Raw genomic sequence first — 20,114 nt, forward strand, 5'->3', positions numbered from 1 at the left:
TGACTCCTCCTCAGCATCTCAGATGGGCATCTTAATGCTCCCCCATAGATGTTGGAGGTCAACTTCCTCTGAGACTCAGATTTGTTGGTAGGATAAAATAAAGGGATAGAAAAACACTCTACCATTTAGGGAAGAGCCAGGTACCAACAAGTTTGATGGATGATGGAGGTGTAACACACAAGTCAGTGAATCTGGAGAAGAATCATTCCAGAAGGTGTAGTCTTATGTAAAACTGTTTGTGTGGTTGATGGGCAATAGGAACACAAAAAATTAAGTAGGAAGGGAGAAAAAGAGTTTTTTCAGCCATAAACTAGTTAGTGATGACCAGTATGACAGATTTTGTAAGCCTGAATTAATTTGAATTAAGTGTGCAGAGAACTGACTCACATTTCATTCCCAAATGAAAAAGACAAGTCTTTTCATCTGTTGAGTGCTTGCAACCAGAATGCATCAGACCTAAGAGACAAACTTCACAATAACTGACAATTGTTGTAGTCACAGATGCCAGCTCTAAGCCCTTCAAGACTTAATTTCTATTTATTAATTTATTTACTGCTCTCTGAGCTTTTCACAAGCTAGCTTAAATTTTCATATAGCAATAAGAGGCAGAAAATAAAATTTTGAATCAATGAAAAAACAATGGCATGTTGTCATGTCATTACTTTGCAGGTTTTATACCTATCAAAGTTTTTACTGGATACTTGCTGCCTGTGATGACATTTTAAATCATTGAGGCCTAACTGAGTTATTTAAATAATTGATTTAAGGGTGTATTAGACACAGCCAGGACCAAAAGATGCAAGCATGTGAAAAAATATATAAGGACTTTGACAACAGTGAAATTAAATTAATAGTATAATTGGAGTTAATCAATTGAATAAAATGATAGGAAGGTTGCATAAGAGTGTTGAATTGAAGCACTTTCTCAGCAATCTGTTTCTGCAGTGCAGCTGCTTCACGTTTGTGTAATAACAGAGCTGATGAGCAGCTCATTTGTATGAAACTGAAAGCAAGTTAATGTTGTTTGGGTTATGAGGGGAGTCTGCAGCTAATGCACAAAGTGCCTCCAGTGCTTTACTGCAACATGCTAGAACTTCTCACAGCTATTAATGATGGTTTTGCCAGAGCACAATGCAGCCATAATGGCCACAATGGAAAGTTCAAAGGCTGCATTTCCTTTCTCCAACCTTGTGCTTTTCCTACAGCTTCTTTGGAAAGAGCAGGATAGGGTGGGGATACAACACTGTGTTAAACCTCTCTCACTTTCCTCCATCCCCTGGGGCAGCCACACTGCCCTTGGCAGTGCAGGAATGGCTGAGTAAACTCAGCAAGGCATTGAAAGATGTCATCACTTGCTTTGGTTTGATGATGCTTTTCCAGGGCTTCCTGCAGCACTACCTGCAGCCCAAGGGGCAGGCAGGTGCTCAGGAAACAATCTGTGTTTTTATCATCTGTGGTCATTATGAGTGTTTGCATTCACCCTGTCCATGTGCTGCATCCCACATTCAATGTGGTGGATGTTAATCCAGTGCCACAGTTGTCACTGCAGTCACAGATGGGCTCCATTTATTTTTAAACTAGTTATCACAGGTGGCAGCCCAAGTCTTTGGAGCAGAACAGAGCTCAGACACAAAAATCCAACCAACCAACCCAACCAAATGAAGGGTAAATCAGCCTAACATGGCTGTGTTAAAGCATTGTGTTACCAGGACCATGCTGCTAGGTATACTCAAAAAAATCCCAACAACTCCTCTTGGATACATCTGGATAAGCTGTAGGTGTCATGGGAAACAAGGATGCAGACAAAGCCTTAGTTTGGATGGAATAGAATGAAGAGCTTGTTTTCTTAACTGAAAACATACAGATTTGACAAAAGCAACTCTGTAAGCACGAAAATACCTGTAAGTGTTCAGTTTTAAACTTCTCAATTTTGCACAAGTCTTATGAAAGGCAAAAAAAAATTATTCTCCATACGATGTTTTGTTTCAGTTACAGGATCAGTGTTTCTTGACAGAAACATATTTTCCAGTTTTTCAATTCTCCATAAATGTCATAATGTTCTTCTTTGAAAAGAAAACACATTTTTCCTCAAAATTTGGAAGCATGAATGGACTAAGAGTAATTACAAGCCATGATTTATCAGTAATACTCAATAAATTCAGTTTGCACCTTTAAAATACTACAGAATAGAAAATAGCATACTTTTAAAGAGAAAAGGTTAAAAAATGTTTCCTTAGATGCACGTGGGCTCTCTGAGTTAACAATGTGTGTGTCCATAAACCTCAGTCCAACACAGCTTGTTAGAAATGTACATATTTTAGACTCACAGTGTGCCATTCATTTTAACAGGTCAATGAATGTAGTCAGGTTAAGAATAAAGGACATTATGGCACCGATGCATGCATGTATGCAGCTGGTCATAGTCAACTCTCTGCATCTTATCTAAGATTTCTGGCAATAAAAAAACATTTATTCCAGTCCAACAGATTTTTAAAAATCATTTTAAGGTAAGGAGAACTTGTAATCAGCAATGGAAACACTGAGCAGCCAGGTTATGAGGATAATTGGATACAGGGTCATGTACAGGAGACCAGGTCCCCTGACACTGTGAGCTGCAGACTCTGAGCTGCTCGTGCTCTATGGGAAAATGACTTCTTTGGGCCTTGCCAGCTGGATGGATTGTAAAACTCTGGAGCTGATATAAAAAAGAGAAATAGATGTATTATTTTTCCTCACTCACTATGCTGTGGTATTAAATAACAGCAATCATGAAAGCAGTAACTTCCAGAGTAAATAGGATTGTGCCTATGAATATATGCAAATGGTAGCATAATAGTAAATAATAGCAAAACATGGTAAAATAGTAAAGTAAAAAAAAAAATTGAAATCTCTTAATGGTAAAACTAGAGAGTAAGAGCTTCTTCTTAAAAATTATGGCATTTTGGGTAATTGCAGCGGTGACATAAATCAATACAAGCCACTGACCCCACAGGGGTTACTTTTCCTCTGTGGTGCCGTTGGCTCCTCACCTAAATCCCTGTGGCCCCAAGAGCAATGGAAGAGAAGCAGGAGTCTTCTGTGTCCATGAAACCCATCCAAGATTGGGGCTGTCACTGTGGCAGAAGGACAGAGCTGCTCTGGTGTGGGACATCCTGCAGTTCCCAGAGATGGTGATGCATGAGGACACCCCTCACCCTCCACTGGGTTTTTGTGCTGGAATCTGGGGCCCCACATGGGGCAATAAGGACATTCTTCCATCAGGCCATTATTCCATCAGGGCCACGATGGAAGATCAAGCAGAGTGGGTATCTCAGACCAAACCTGAACAGCCTCCATGGGCTTCAGGTTGCAGGCAAAAGGAGAGGGGTTCAGAATGTGATCTCTATTGCTTTTCTTTCTTTGTGCCACACATGCAGAATGTGGGGTGTGCTGAACAAATGTTTTGCTGGTAAATAAAGAATTGAACAGTTAATTATAGATGGTAATCATCACTATACCTTTATCAAAGGTAACTTACAAGAAAATCATAATTGCAAGTACCTACCTTTCAGTGGATACATTGACTTAAGCAAGACTGTATATATTAAATTATACATGTTCCAAAGGATTGAACTGATTCATGCCCACCACTGGTCACGGAACACAGCTGTTCAGGTGTAACTTCTGGTTCTGCATTCTCATAACCTCCTTGCTTTAAACATACACAAAGGGAAGATTTCCTACATACCCTGTACACTGTTTAACCCCTTCCTAAATGTGTGATCTGCTGCCAATTGCAGTTGGAGGTTGGAAGCTGTCTGGGTCCCAGACCTGACCTAACACAGCAAGTATTATTCTGGACTGCAGAATCTAAATCCCAGTCCTGAGACCAATGGCCAAGGAATGAGCAAATAAAATATTTTAATTGAGATTTCACAGTGAAAAGTGTTTGGTGATCCTGAAATTCCTAATTTCCACCAACTTGAACAGCATGGACTCACAGTGACATTTGCATAAGAAAGTTCTCATACTGAAAGCTCAGAATTTTGGGGCCAAATTAAATGAGTTTTATTTCTTTCTTGCATCATCTCTAGACAATTATGAACATTTCTGGCAAGGTGCCAGGCAATAATGATGACTGGGTAATACAGAAACTATAGACAGGTAGGCATATAGCCTCAGTAATCCAAGATCTGTATCCACATAAAAATGTCCTTGCTCGAATTCAGCCTCAAGGCTTATACATTCCCTTGAACTAAAATATCTACTCTGTTATTTACTGCATTACTTAAATAAACTGCTTCCCTATATTTAGAGAGCCTCATAAATGGCATACTTTGTTGTGCAATGTACGAGCTTGTGTGCCGAATCATACATCACTACGCTTTACCAGATGTCAGAATTTAAAGCAGATCGCAGCTCTTTCTTCTCAGGGAGACAGAAGGAAAACTGGCAGCTCGTGCCACAGCAAGCTGAACTACTATTTGTTCTGATTCATTTCACTGTGACTGCGTCCACCTGTTGGTTTTAAAACCTCGATATAATATATAACCTAGGCTGTGATCTTTTGGGTTTTGACCTCTTTCTCAAGCTTTTTTTAAAATTATTATTTCCAAAACTGAGGCTATATTGTCCCCCGTTATTTAAAGAGGATACATCTAGAGTTCCAGACACATGAGGTCTCACACAAATCCATCTGGGGTCAGTGGGAGTTAAAGACAAATGCTATGTTTAAAAGTTAAGCATGCAAGGACAATTAATCTCTGTCATGACACCAGATCCTTTGCATGACCACAGATGTCTGGGCAGGGGGAAGCAAAGGACTGCTGAAGAAGTAGATCTCATTATCAAATTCTTTAATGGTATCAGGATAAACACACGTTTAAAATACTGTTCCCTAACCTTAGGTACGTGCAATTTGGGAGTTATGCTGTGTAGACACAAGTGCATCATGCCTTAGATGGTTCAGACAGAGCTGCAGAAACTAAAGCTACATGTGGCCTTCAGGCTACAGAGAATTCAGCAGTGAGCTGCCAACCTGGAGCAAGTTGCAATACTGGTGTACAACACTGTGCATCCTTCAAGACCATAACATATGAGAAATGAGAGATGCACTGAATGGCAGAATCAAAGAATTAATCATAAAATCATAGGATGATTTGGGTTGAAAGGGACACGAATGATCATCTCATTCCAACCCCCCTGCCATGAGTGGGATCCTCCACTATCTCAGGCTGCTCAACAACCCATCCAACCTGGCCTTGAACACTTCAGGGATGGGGCACCCACAGCTTCTCTGGGCAACCTGTGCCACTGCCTCATCACTCTCACAGTGAAGAATTTCTTCCTAATATTTAAACAGACTCCACACTCAGTTTAAAACTGTTATCCTATCACTATGCTCCCTGTCTTTTCTGTAGGCTCCCTCTAAGTACTAGAAGGTGCTGTTAGGTCTCTTTGGGGCCTTCTCCAAGCTGAAAAGTCCCAACTCTCTCAGCCTGTCCTCACACAGGAAGTGCTCCACTCCCCGATCATGCTCATGACCCTCTTCTGGGTTTGCATGAGCAGGTCCACATCTTACTTTTGCTGGGGCTCCAGAGCTGAACATAGTACTGCTGGTGGGATCTCATGAAAGCAGAGCAGAAGGGCAGAATCACCTTCCTTGACCTGCTGGCCATGATGCATGATTTTGATGCATACCAGGTCATGGTTGGGCACCTCCCTGAAATCATGCATAAATATCATTATTTTAGGAATGGCTCACTTACTAAATTGAGAGATTGGATTAAGAGGACTCTACTGAATTCTCTGCTTCTTTTGAAATATCAAAAAAACCCAAACTGAAAATCTAATCTATGTGAGTGTAAAATAAAACAATTCCTTCAGAAGCGAGAGCAAAAGCTTGGGATTTCTCTTCAAACCTGAATTTAAAGAATTTTTAAACCAGAATGTCATACTGAGGGTTAAATTTAAAATAATTGATTTCACTGATTGTCAAATAAATTTAAATGCCTTCTACAGTACCACTAATAAGGTCTAATACCACTTGTACTCCTCCAGAGACTGCTTTTTCCCATTTTACAAAAGAATCTAGTCAGCTTCTAGTTAATCCAAATTTTTCTATCTCCCAACATATGAAACATCATTTCTGCTTTCATGGCACCTCATATAAAGTACATGTACTACCTTGAACCATGTCTTAGATCAGCCACTGATGACTTCTACCTAGGGACTGGTCTCATTCTACAACAAAGCTGCCCTGTAGGAAATTATGCCACTCGTTCTTTTCGACATCTGCCTGTGGCTTTCTGTGTTTCATAGCAAATAACAGACTAAGAGAAGTGTTCCCATTGGTGTCCTGTCCTCTCACAGCTGAGAGCACCTGAACTGAATTTAGCACTGTGTGAGATGCACACAGGGCCTTGTAGTTTTCCACTTATTAGGGTATGACCTCCTGAAATAACTAATTTCTCCCATTTTCTGTTAATTATAAGGCTTCCAGTTGCTACTACAGTGTATTGCTTGGGGACAGAGAAGAGATATCCTCAGCTCAGTGTGCAGTGGGGAATTTGACTCTGTTAAATGCAAAAGAATGTGAATTTTTTTCCTCTTAGTTTTGTAAAAAAAATAGCAAAGCCTAAGGTATGTCAAGTCTATATGGGTTCAAACAGAATCTAAGGCATGTCTTGACACAATGTTTAGAGGTCAAGTATTTAAAATACCTTAAATCTTATGCTGACCTTGTTTTGTTAGTTGATTTTGTTATTGCTGATATGCTTTTTTATTATTATTTTGAAGCCTGGGGTGGTTTAAGAGGGCATTAAAGGGACAAGGAAGACACCAAAAGGCTTCCCACACCCTGCAAGCAATTCCAAACTATAACCCAAACAGAACTTGTGATCTGAGACTGAGACTGTTCACGAGACCCTGGAAAGAGTCCAAAACAAATGCACTAAAAAATAATGGTTCCTCAAGTGCTGTAATGATAGATGCAGAATTTTAACATGAACTAGTTTGAGGTACACATTAAAATGGTCTCTTTCAAGTATTATTAGGAAATGGCTATGAAAAAACAGTGACTTAAGGTGCAGGATATGAAGGAAATCTGTGTGCTTTTTTTGTTTGAAGCTGAACAACTTTTTCACCCTTTCTGAAGGGTTTTGAAAGCTTTTTGCTCTTTCAGGAAAGATATGAAAGCATAGCCTATGCCTCAAATAAAAGCTGAAAAGCAAATAAAAAGAATCCTGATTCCTTCTCTTCTCATTCACCACATTCCAAGGCCCTGTATGAGAAATATTAAAGTGATTATTTCTTAACTATATGAAAAATTGCAACATTATTAAAAACTGTAAAAGGCAAATTAAAGAAATGCAATGGGATTTATGTGTGTGCACATGTGTATTCATGTTTACACACTTCTTTGATCTGCTTCAATAAACAACCTTATACTGGTAGGAGCAGATAAAATAACATTCTCCCTGACTTCATCTTATAATCACCACCCAGCATTCCTTGTGCCACTAATGATACCCTCAGGCGGGCACCTGGAAAATGGAAATTAATAGGAACCAAATCAGCAAGTCACAGCTAAGGTAGAACTGCAGAGGCCAGAGCCGATCATGGCATTCTCAACTATCTGATAAACACCTCAGAGTTAAATGGGATTCATGACAGGATTGCATGAAGCCCATTGTCAGCATCTCCTGAGTGTTTAATAGTTGCTCTGAAGGTAAACAACTACACATGATATATTTTTTTTCTCATGTTCCAGTTCATTTGTACTTTAGTCATGTAGAAATGGGAGTTTCAAAACCAAGGTGTGAGTTGACGTTATTCAACAAATTTTATAGGAACATCCATGTGATGTGGAGCTTTACTTTCTGTAACATTTCTTTACCCATTTTTCTTTTTCTAATTTCTTTTCTGATATGCTCTTCCAGTAATGCTCAACCAGCCATTCACTTTTATTAGTAAAGCTAAAATGAATGATACTAATGTGAACAGCATAAAACCTACACTGACCTAGTTTTATTAAATGAAGGAGAATAGGCCTGATAGATTGTCCATTTTGCTCTTCCATTGAAAATTACTGATATTTCCTTGCCATGATCTATATATACAGGTTATGCTTAACTCTGTTTGAAAGCAATACAAATATAATACACAATATGTTCTTATTCATTCTCTGTTCTGAATTACTAGCAATTCAAGAAATAGCCAAAATAGGTGGTTCCAAAAATTGGAAAGGGAAAGAAAAAAATGGAACAAGACAGCAGTTCACCAGCTTGACACAATTAAATGCTACCTATGAAGTCAGTATAATCCAATGGCATTTTTTAGAAGAATGAATTACCCTTGGGCATTTTTCTGCTCAGGTATTTTTTGCATGTTTCTCTTCTTCACACTGTCCAATTTTAAAGGTCCAATCCTGACTGCTGAGAATTCCTCTCTAGCATTGGTTTTAGCAGAATAGAAATGCCCTTCAACCACCTCACTGATGTTTACCAAGAATCACAGAGTTAGGCCAAATAATTAATTGCTGTCTGACAAGACCTAATGTCACAGAACGAGCCTCTGGAAGTTCACCTGCAGGTTGCAGGTTCTGCAATGCCTAAAAATAACACTTAATGCCACAGGAATATTGCTATTTCTCTTACAACAGCAACCAGGAGATCCCAAATCAGATCAGGATCACATCATCTCAGGCATAATTTAATGGTCCCTAAAGGGCTCAGAGCACTAAGAGATTAGAAATAACAGTGATGACAGTTACTCTGTCTGTCCTGGCAGACCCAGTGCAGAGGGGAGGCAAAGCAGATTGCCACAGTCACAGAAACAACAGCAGCAGAGCCAGAAATCAAGCTCAGGGTTCTTGAATTTAACAAGAGCATCTTTCTAGTGAGCTTTGCAAGCAAACAAGTGACTATCCAACTGGCTCTACTACATTTCTTAAGATGAAATTTAGGAGCAAAATGACAAAAGGCCTGTTCTGAAAATTCTGCCCTAAAAAATCCAGTCTGAGGTATCAAGAAAAATCAACACTCACTACCTACAGCTACATGCTTTGGGGGAAAAAAGAGTCAAGCTAGTGTTCACAGATGATTATTTTTTAATAGTTCTGGCCCCAAAGCAGCAGCTCACATTCCCAATATTATAGGGAAGGAGGAAAGCAGAAACATATCAATCACTCAACAAAGAGGCTTGTCAGGGAGTTGGTATTTTTCTTTTGAAGCATTTTGTTCTCAGCAGCTGCCCACGTACAGTCTATCAGGACATATCTCAGGTGTCCATCAGAATATTCTTCTGCATTCTCTCCACTGTTGGTGCTTGAGCCTAATTTATTTGTCAAGTGTTCATTTTGGAGTAGGACTGGTTGGGGGGAACAGGAAAAAAATGTGGTTTTTTTATCATGATACTGGCCCATCTCCCTGCTTTCTGCCAGCCTGCAAATATTTACATCAGACCTGCTGGATTTCTGCATCTTTTAGGATTTTTTTTGCAATTAATTCAGTCTCAATATTCCCCTCATTTCCATACTTTTCAAATGTCATTTCATCTCTTTTGATCTGCTTCCATTTCTTTTCTCCCTTCTCCCTCTTTGCTTTCATGCTCTTTCTGAATTTCCAAATGGATTTTGTTGGTTGATAGAGGCATTTGAATTGCTTTCAGAGACTGGGCCTTGGAAACATAGTATAGCAGCTTGCTTAATCATATTTCTCACCTAGAGCCTGTATAAAAAGGGTGATACATAGGGCATGAGGTTGCAAAGCTACTAGTGAAGATGAGCTAATGGACCCTGGCCAGCCTTAATTACAGTTTCTAAGCCAAACCTGTTCCTCCTCTGACCATGAGTGTGTCAGCCTATCAGTTTTATAACAGCTGTCAGCCTCCTCTGACTAGTTTGTCTTCATCTTTCCTATTTTATGTGTTGACACAGCACCAAAAGAGTAATTTCCCTGCAGCCAAGGGGTCCTTCACTCTGCAGGGAGAACAAAAAGTGCCTCTTCTAGAGGGCACCTGACTCTGCCCCAGGAGGGGCCATGTGTGGGATGAACCACTGCAACCCTTGACATCCTGTACCTTTGGGATATGGCAATCTGGCACTTCAAAATATACATGCTTTTATATGCCTCTATATTTATATATATATACACACCCCCCAAAAACCCGAACATTAAAAAAAAAAGCAACAAAAAGAAACCCCCCCAAAATTCAGACCAAAACATGAACCTACACTAAAAACAAAGCTCCGCAAACCATCACCACAATAAATCCACTCCTGAAGTGCTGGCACCCAACGTGAATTGCCAAAGAGGGCAGAGTGAAACAACTTCTTTTCCTATTTTAACCTAGTTGAGGAAGGCTTATCAATTGTGTATGTTTCCCAGTGGAAAGCTTCCAACCAGCTGTGCAACATGTAAATCAAAATGTGCCTACTTAATAACAAAGGCTTGTTTCCATCAGGATGGAGGGATAAATTGCTTTCTGCCTGAGGATAAAGAGAACTGGGCTTTAGGTGTGTAAAAAATGGTAAATACTTCTCTTCTGCTTTTGTTCTTTCCCAGCCAAAAGCATCTTAAGAGAGCCATCTGTTTCATTGCCACAGACAGAAAAAAAAAAAAAAAAAATTAGGGTTACCAGGATGCCTGTGCTTATTCATCCAATTTTACCTTGAGTTAAATGTTGGAAAACTGTCCCCATTTGAAAGGTTTTAGTTCTGCCACTGGCTACAATAAAGGCTGCTTTTCTATCCACTGCTTGGCTTGTCTGTCTCTGGGTTTTTTATTTCAGCTAGAATTGCAAAAGAAATTACACTATTCTAGTGTAAAATGAATGGGATTTGCTCATTTTAGTTTATTATCTTCATCTGTTTCTCTCCACTAAAGAAGAGAGAAAAGTCCCACTCATTCTCCTGCCCTCCCCTCACCCCCAGAGAAAGTGGCAATTGTACCATTAAGCCTGGAGTGCTTTACATATGCAAACACAAACACAGTGCTTACAGCAAAGATCTTTCCTATCCATATGTTCATCTCCTTTCCTTTACCTAAACCAGACGATTACCTCAGCAGCTCAGCTGTGTTATTGAGACATTTCAGCGTGAAATTTGTTTTTCCTCACTGAACTTTAAGCGGAATTTCAAGTGCCAAGTCTCCAAAGCCAAGTGGGGCTATTAAGAGATAATTACTAATTATGCTAATTTGAGAAGTTGTGCTATTTCTTTCCCTGGTCATTTTATCTGCAGCTCTCCTGAGAGAACAGTCCCCATTCAATGTTAATAACCTTTCCAGGCTAAGCATTCAATGGAGGACAGTGTGTCCTAAACCCAGGAATATTTTACAGTTAATCTAGATACGTGCCTGTAAATTAGAAAGAGAAGCAAGTTGCACTAATGCTAATAACTTACATTATTAATTTTTGCAGTAGCAGAAATATCTGTTTCCTCTCCATTCATATATTGATATAGCTGATGGTTTTATTTTAAACTGAGTCCTCAGTGACTTGAAATATCCAGTATGCCAACAATATTTCTCAGTGATCATTTTCTAATCCTACCTATTGCAAGCTCCCATAATAATAGATAAAAACAAAGATGAGTTTTGATTTGCATTTTCTAAATGTCTCACTTATTTTTGCCTTATTTATGTAAATAGCATGAAACAGATCTTTTCCAAACTCTATATACGTTTTTTTTCCTTTTCTCTCCCAAGACAATGGTTATTGGATTGATAACATTAGTCTGCAGAGTATGCTGATAGAATAAGAGACTATTATTTCTTTAAAGAAAATAATGACTTCAGGTTTTATGTGATGTATAATTCCATCCCTGTCTGGTGGCAATTCATAGATATTTTACACTTTTTTATAATTTGTGGAGTGGCAGTAAATACTGGAATAGTCTGCCCGGCAAGGTGGTGGAGTCACCATCCCTGGACGTGTTTAAAAGGAAACTGGATGTGGCACTTGATCCTATGACCTAGTTGAGGTGTTGGGCTGGGTTGGACTTGATGATCTTGAAGGTCTCTTCCAACTTACATATTCTGTGATTCTGTAATCGGAGTCTTTTTGACTTGGTTGCCCTTCCCAGCACAGAGCTGCTGGCACAGCCCTCGTGAGGGGTTGCTAAAATCCTGTTTCTCTACTCCTCGGAATGGATCTCCCTGGTAAGAACACATGGTCACAGACATGATCCAAGATCAGAGCACTCTCCATCAAGAGCCTGTGCTGCTGTGATGTGACCATCAGGGCCCATCCCTGCAACCCCTGGGCTCAGACACCCCTTTGGATGGGAGGCATGCACACCTATCTCCTGGTACAGGCTGCAAGGTCACTCTCTGTCTGCCAGCACAGCATGAACCCCAGAAACACTCAGTTTTGTGTCTACCTGGAAGCAGACGCAAAACACACCACACTGGAGAGGGCAGAGCAGGGCACCAGCAGACAGGTGAAGACTGTCTCCTCCCCTTGAACCAGCCCTAATGGGAACAGGGGCTGTGTTTCCACAATAAATAAACTCCATTCCTCACTGGAGTTCATCATCCTACTAGACAGTTTTCCAAGTGGCACTGGCAGGTTTTAAATGAGCAGGGCTCCTCTGAACTCCTTAATCACAGTCACTGGAGCTGACCCAGCTATCCCTGCCTGTGTTCCCAGGGATGTTGGTGGGAGTCACACAGCAGGACAGGAGCTTTGGCCATGCAGGACAGGGGCTCCAGCACCACAGGCAGCTGCAGTTCCTTCCCATGGCCTGCCAGCTTGCCTGGCCATCTCTGTCACCCTGGCTGCGGCCAGGTCAAATTTCTCCAAAATCCCCTCACTGCTGCCTGATGGCACCAGCTGGAACCTCCCCTGAAGGCCAGGCCCTGCCCTGGCTGCACATCAGGGCTCCCAGGAGAACATTTCCAGCAGAGCTGACCTCTATGAACAGCAGCTGCAGATGCTCTGACAGGAAGGCAATGCTGCTGGACCAGGGCTCACACCAGCAGCTGGGCTTAGAGACTCTGGAGCTCCAAAGGAGAGGGCAAAGTACAGGAGACATCCAAAATACTTTTGTAGGAATTAAGCTTATATTCTGTGGGGTTTTTTTGCATTTTGCAGCATCTAGATGCAAACTAAGGTAAGTTCCACTTCATGCAACCAAAATGAAAATAGGATGAAGTGACAAAAAACCAAAGGATAGCAGCTTCTACTTTAGTTTTTCACTATTTTAAGCCCTTATATGCACCTAAAACCAATAGGTGCAATTTTTTAAAAGGCAGAGAATGTAAATATTCAAAATCTTGGGTTGCACCTATTTCTGGATAATGTAATGCACAGCCCTCAGACTCCAGTTCAGTACTCCCAACGTGGGAGTGGGAGGACTGCGTTCACATGAGACATGAATTAGGGCCTAAAAATATGTCCTAGTAATAAAGGAGAAGCTAATTTTAACTTTCAGCATTTTCAGTTTCAGAACAGAGCTTCATTTAGAGGAAATCCATTTTGCAAGTGTGGGAACCTGCCCCCAAAGCCCAGAAAATCATCAGGTAAGACACAGGTCTTCCCTGCTGATAGGGCTGGGAGGACCAACAGCCCACCACACTCCTACCATTCCACCAGGAGACACAGAAGAACCATGGCTGTGTGACTTCCTATAATTACAGCTTCACGGGTCCATGTGAGCAGATCCAGAACCGACTGCTGCTTGGACCATCCTGATCCCAACCCTTTAACAGCTCTCCAGCACACACCAAACTGAAGGCCCTCACTTGCACCTGAACAGACACACACACCCTTCACAGACTTCTTCATAAAACAAGAGTTTTCTTGCCATGGAAAGCATGTGCAGAAGGTGATACAGGCATTCAGGTTCAAGTGTCACATCAGCTCTCCTGCTGGAGGATGGGTTGTTGTAGGTGGGGTCTTGCATCTCCCCTAAGTTCTATCAACTCTTGAGCCATTTTCTGAAGAAACACTTGACCCAAAATTTAGCCTTACCAAGTCACATTAGAGCCATCTGCTCCTTGCTGATACATTATTGTCCAAAGACACCAGCTAAGGGCAAAAGCCAGATCCCACCTGTGTGAGAAGAGAGCAATGCATCTGGGCAATGCAAAGTTGTAGGTGAAAAAACATCTGCAAGAGAGATCTCTAAAAACAGAGGCAGTCAGAAGAGGAACACACAATTTCTCCTGAAAGGCCTCCTGGAACATTTAAAGGTAGTTCTTCATGGGGAAAGAAATGAGTGCTAGAGACTACTTCAAAATGCAACAGAGCTCTGTTGGTCTCAGCCACACTTGCTCTGTGCTCCCTGGGAAACTGGCAGACTGGAGCCACAGCCCCAGAAAGGTGCTTCACATTGCTAATTCTAGCTGAAATGCAGCTTTCTGCACATGTTATTTCTTATTCATGTTTGAAATTACTTTTTAATACCTACAAAGATCACAGAGTTCTGAAAGAAATAAAAAAAAATCAGCTCAGAAAGTAACTGACATGAGCTGTTTTCTTTCCTCCTATAATTCCAAAATGAAAATATTTATATCTATATTACATTACATTTAATGATAATATTATATATAAATTATCATTCCAAAACCTGCACTAATGCTATTGCAGTGTTTGGAGCTGCTGCAGATTTTGGAAGGCTTAGATAGCATGAATAACAGAAAGTGAATTTGCAAGAGACACCAGCAGCTGGATGGCACCATCTAATTAATATAAGAAACGATGTATGGGAGAGCCTAAATACACTCCATGGCCCAGTTCAGGCCAAAGACAACACAGTCCTTTGGATGGACGTGACACATGGGTATCAGCTGCAGCAGAAAGGAGAAGCAAACTCAATTCTGCATAAATTATGTGACACTTGGAGACAGATAGTTCCTTTTAGAGAAAAAAAAATCCCTCTATGTGATGCTACATGGTGTTTGAGATTGTGACTAGGACAGTAGGAGGGATGAGCAAAGAAATTATTTTATTCACCACTCTTCTACCTGTGCTGACAAATGTACAATGTGTTGGGAAAATTTCCACTATCTCTTCATGCTGTGAGTCAGTGAGGGGGAAGAGAAAGCTTGCCATCCCAAGGTTTCCAGCTGAAATAGGTAATGACAAACAGGTACTTGATCTCCCTTCAAACCCTCAAAATCTTAACCTCAACTATATAAAAAAAAAAGGCAAGCAAGTGCAGCAGGGAAAATTCCTCCCTGCAGAAGCTATGAGCAAACAGGCTTCACATGGAAATCTTGACAAGGAACTGAGGGAAGCTCAGACCTGGGCTCTGAATGAGGATGGTCCTTTCACTGTCCCCAGCTGCAGGTCCCTTAATGGGATTTTCTGAAAAGTACAGATCTTGGCATCTGCCAACTGAATGAAAATGCTGGATTTGTTTACTTATTGCAAGTATACAAATAACTGTATATTTCTGTCCCACATCCTGACAGAGAAAATTTTGAAAATACAACTGATGAAACCTCTGTTAAAGAAACAATTAATCTATCGTCTTTTCCATCCACAGTTCCTTTAACCTGATTCTTGGAAAAAAATGGACACCTGAGATCCAAAATTCTACAAAAACCCACCAAGTTGTGGACTCCTTGATTTCCTGTATTTACCCACAGCCCATCTGCATGGATTTATTTTCAGGCTAAGAGCCCAGATAATGCAGAATGTAACATTTCGCCCTTAAGCCCCCCAGTTATAATAAAGAACAAACAATAATCATGATGGGTACAAGATGCAAAGAGATTAAATACAAGGCAGATGTTCAATCTTGTCTTTTCAGCTGAGATTATAAATGGTCTGAGCCTAAGAGAAAAATTCAGAGCCTGAAAGTGAAGGTTTACTAATTAATCAGTTATAATGGTATGGGGGATTAGAGAGCATGATTAAAACACACTGAAAAAAAGAAAGACAAAGGAGGATGGCGAGGGAGTATGGAAGCAGCTCTGTCAACACAGAAACATCTGTACACAAGCAGCTGAAAATGATGCAGCTTATAAAAAACTTATGCTTAAGAATTAAAATCCAACTACAACAACAAAAAGACAATGTTATGAACTAAATGAATTCCTCAAAATTTGCTCCAATGTTTATTTTTAAAAAATACAGGGTTGGACCTAAGCTTAGGAAGCCTAGGACAAAACTTGCACTGAGTCCAGCCCTTTACACAAACATGAATGCACATATGCTCCAGGCACTGCTGGAGCACATATTGGCACATTAATATGCATAGTACTAGAGAGTCTGTGCTTAAGTATATAAATAGAAATTGAATATAAACATATGCATTCACAGCTCTGAAGTTCCATTCGTAACAAAACAGCGTAGAGAAATTATTAGAATTTTTACATGATGATTTCTGCTTAAGTCAAATACTGAAGTGCTACTGATACTTACAAGGCATTCAACAGATGGGGAGTCTAGACTGTCAACTTCTGTGCTAGGCAAGTGTATTTTTCAACCTCCTTTAACATTAAAGTCTGATGCTGTCCTGTAGGGATGAACTAAGGTGCTTTCCTGAGTGTGCAGTTTTAACTTCCCTGTTTACTTTATGAAACTAATTTTGATCCACTCCTGATGGTGCCAGTTATTATGACCCCAATCCCTATAAAAATTATCACCAAGATTAATCTGTGCTGAAGACAGTGTCATTGTCCACAGGAGAAATGTCCTATGGGATGTAGATCCCATAAGCTGCAGGACCTGGTGCTCCTCGAAAAAACAGATTCCCATGTAATAGGGTAGGACTAGGCTCCTATAACCTTCATCTTGATTCTGCTCTCAATTTTTCTCTTTATTCTAGTGGAAACAAAAAATGGGATTGTATTTCTGTTTGCAACTTTTCAACAACGTTGATGCATGCATATTTGCTGTAACATTACCTACTCAAATGAAATTAATCTATGACATTAATGGATGAAAGTGGATATGATACAAGTGAAGATAGAAAAAGAATAATTTCTAGTTCTCTTCTAGTTTTGGAACACGAATGCAATAAAGTGATATCCTGTTAGAAATACCTTTGCTTACCATTTATGCAATTGTAAGCTATATTATGAAGGTACCATTTATTTGTATGGTTTATTGCTTGCCCTGAGAGACCTGCATTTGTTCAAAGTATGAACTTATTCTAGATTTAAAATTGTAAGAGCAAACTAAAGTGAAAACATAATGAAATCACCTTCAAATCTGCTTATGTTCTCACTTTTCATACAAAATTATTTTCATCACAAAAATAATCCCCCAAATTTGTCTGAGATTATTCCAGCAAATCCCACGCCCAACAAATCCTAAAACATGCTCCACCTGTTAGTGAAACTATCATAGTAATTGTCTGGGCTTTTATCTAATGAATATGCATTACAGCAGTCAAAACAAATTCTATCTTAATCTATATTACTGGGGAAAGTTTCTGAAACAAGCTGTTGCAGAGAAATTTATATAATATGTTGTCAACATTCAGCAAAGACAAGCTGTCTGCTAGAAAGGGCTGATGGAAACAGTTTCCTACATTTGGTCAGGGAGATGTTTTTGTGCTACCCTTAAGTCATGCTTTTGGCCCGAGCTGTGCTGAGAACATCCCATCCCCTGGTGCCTTCAGCGTGCCCGCCCTGCCCACCTGTACTGCACCTCCCTGCTCGACCTGAGCTGACCACGGCTGAGAACTCTCTTTGTGCCATGTGGGTTTCTGTGAGTCATCATCCCTTCTCCAACGTGCAAACTCACTGACACCTGTTGGGGCCCAGGGAAATGACTGATGGAAATACAGCTGCCTGCCTGCACAAGGGCTGTGCCTGCCTGCAGGTGCAGTCAGGCTGTGCCTGGCACCATCAGGTGCAGCAGAATGGTTTTGGGGCAAGCCAACAACATGAAACATACTGGAAACCAAGATTAACAAGATTTGTAAAATTAACCAAGATTAACAAGCCACTCTTCCTAAGCAACTGCCCACCTATGACACACACATTGCTTTAGCTATAATGGCCATTAAAAGAATAGTCTCAGCCTCTTACCTTGACTTTTTGCTGTCTCCCTTTTCTGCCTAAACAGTACAGGAACCAACGTCATGAGCCAGCATCAGAAAAACATCTACTCAGCTCAGGAACTGGTAGCAAGATCAGTTTAGATAAGCTAAAACAGAACAAACCCTAAGAAATACATGCTGTAAGAAGCTGCATTATGATTTTTTTTTTGTCTTATTATTTAGGAAAATAATAGTAACTTCTTAACCAGTTTCTGATTCCACAAAAAACCCTAAGCACCAGCACATTTGTACGCAGATCTTGTTACTTATTATTTACTGCTTTTCTGAGCAGCGATGGAATGACTGAAGAAGTGATTTTGCTGAACCAAGGCCATATGTTACCCCAAAGACCTTTGATGATTTATTGGTCCTCTCCAGGCACCAATCTCATATATACTTTCCTTTTCATAATTTGTATGAATAGCAGCTGCTTCACTAGGTGAGGATATAAACAAGGCAAGTAAGCGAGTAAAAAGAAAGGGAGGAAAGAGATGAGTGTTTTGGCAAATAAGAAACTGAAAAAGTGTAAATACATGGATTTTCAGGGTTACATACACTTTTATTTTAGGAGTGATTTTTTAGAAAATTTGTGATTATTGAGATGGTTTCTGTAGTGTTTAATTCATGCTCCTGTTAAAACAGCACTCTCTAACACCCAAACCAGTGTATTTCTTGCTGCTTGGTTTCAGTTAATTTCAGAGACAATTATTTTGAGGAAAAATTAAGATAATAATGCATGAGGAATAGATTTTAATTTTTTTTTTTTACTATATAAATTACTTTCCTGGACTCAGAAAGGAGTGTTTGGTTCTTTTTTCATCTTAAGATATACCTGCCACACTTTAGTCATAGAATTATTGTTAAAGACTAGAGTGAATTTAGAGTGGTTTTAGCTAAAGTGGAATAGTCAATTGGTCTTCTGGAGAGCTTGTGCATAAACTAAATTGATGAACTGCAGGCAAGGTAAAAATGTAGGGACTGCTACTATGATTTTTAATGGAAATTAAAGTGATGAAATTTAGAAATTTTATTTAATCCTTGTTCCCTGTGAAATTAAATCTAAATGGATAAATCTTATTTAAAAAAAATCTGTAACAGTTTCAATGAATTCCATAAGCAAATCCTTGCATCTGAAGGAAGTAATGTACACTACAAAACCAGAGTCATTGTGGTTATTCTGCAGACTCGTCCTCAATGTGCTGCTTAATACTGAATAAAGAGCTGCCTTTTAAAGGTAAACTTTGCTACACAGACACCTCACCCTCAGCGCCAATAACAAACCATTCTGGGAGAAAGCGAAAGCCCTCCAGAAGCTGCAGAGCAAATGTGATTTAACAGCACAGAAGCAGCAGATCCCACGCCTTTGTTTACATAGGGAACAGATAAGTAAACACCAAGCCCTCTTCTCTCCCAGCCCCGCAGGCGGGACCGCTCTGCCATCCCAGCCCAGGCTGCCCTGCAGGCGGGGATTGCCTGCTCCTGCCAGCCCCATCCGGCACTGAGCCCGGAACGGGCTCCCCTGGAATGAGCGGCTCCCAGGGACTGACTGTCTGCCGTGTCACACAGGCAGTGACACAGTGACAAACCCGGGAGATCAGCTACAGCTGTGACACAGCCACGGCAAGGATCGGTACAAACCCGAGCCAGCTTCCTTGGACACTTTAAAGTGCAGTGACAGACCTTTGCACTCCTACCTCTTGCTAATTAATTCTGCACCGGATCAACTGGTCTGACTCCATTTCCCTCTCGGAAACTGGGTGAATGTGGCCTGTCTGCCTGTGAGAGTTAATAACTTGCCATAAGTAATTTGAGCATGGACCTAGCATGATTACACTGATGCATTTTTATTAACTGTGGGCAATAAGAATCCTTGCTGTCTGGGATGAGTTGGAACTATCTGAAGAGAAGGGTGATCTTACCATTGTCAGGAAAAAATAGTCCAATGTGCCTTACATCATAAAAGCACAAATTTAATATGGAATTCAGAGTTAGCCTTCAGGAAAATCTGACAAAATATCTTTGGCTATGGCTTCTTACTACATTTAAGCAAAATGTGTCACTTGCTTAAAAATGTGCCTGGGTTAACCAGTCTATAAAGCAGTGTTCTGTTAAACTACTTCTGTTACAAACCAGA

At 40.3% G+C, this 20,114-nt stretch overlaps 1 protein-coding gene across 1 annotated transcript in view; it reads right to left on the bottom strand.

Moving 5' to 3' along the window:
* ADARB2 (adenosine deaminase RNA specific B2 (inactive)) overlaps positions 1-20,114 on the bottom strand; it is a gene marked incomplete at its 5' end in the record, with an annotated part of 315,984 nt that overhangs the window by 286,549 nt on the left and 9,321 nt on the right. The gene's annotated exons all lie outside the window — the stretch shown is intronic.

Source organism: Zosterops lateralis, assembly GCF_965231275.1.
Source record: "Zosterops lateralis genome assembly, chromosome: 1".
Taxonomy (NCBI): Eukaryota; Metazoa; Chordata; class Aves; order Passeriformes; family Zosteropidae; genus Zosterops; species Zosterops lateralis.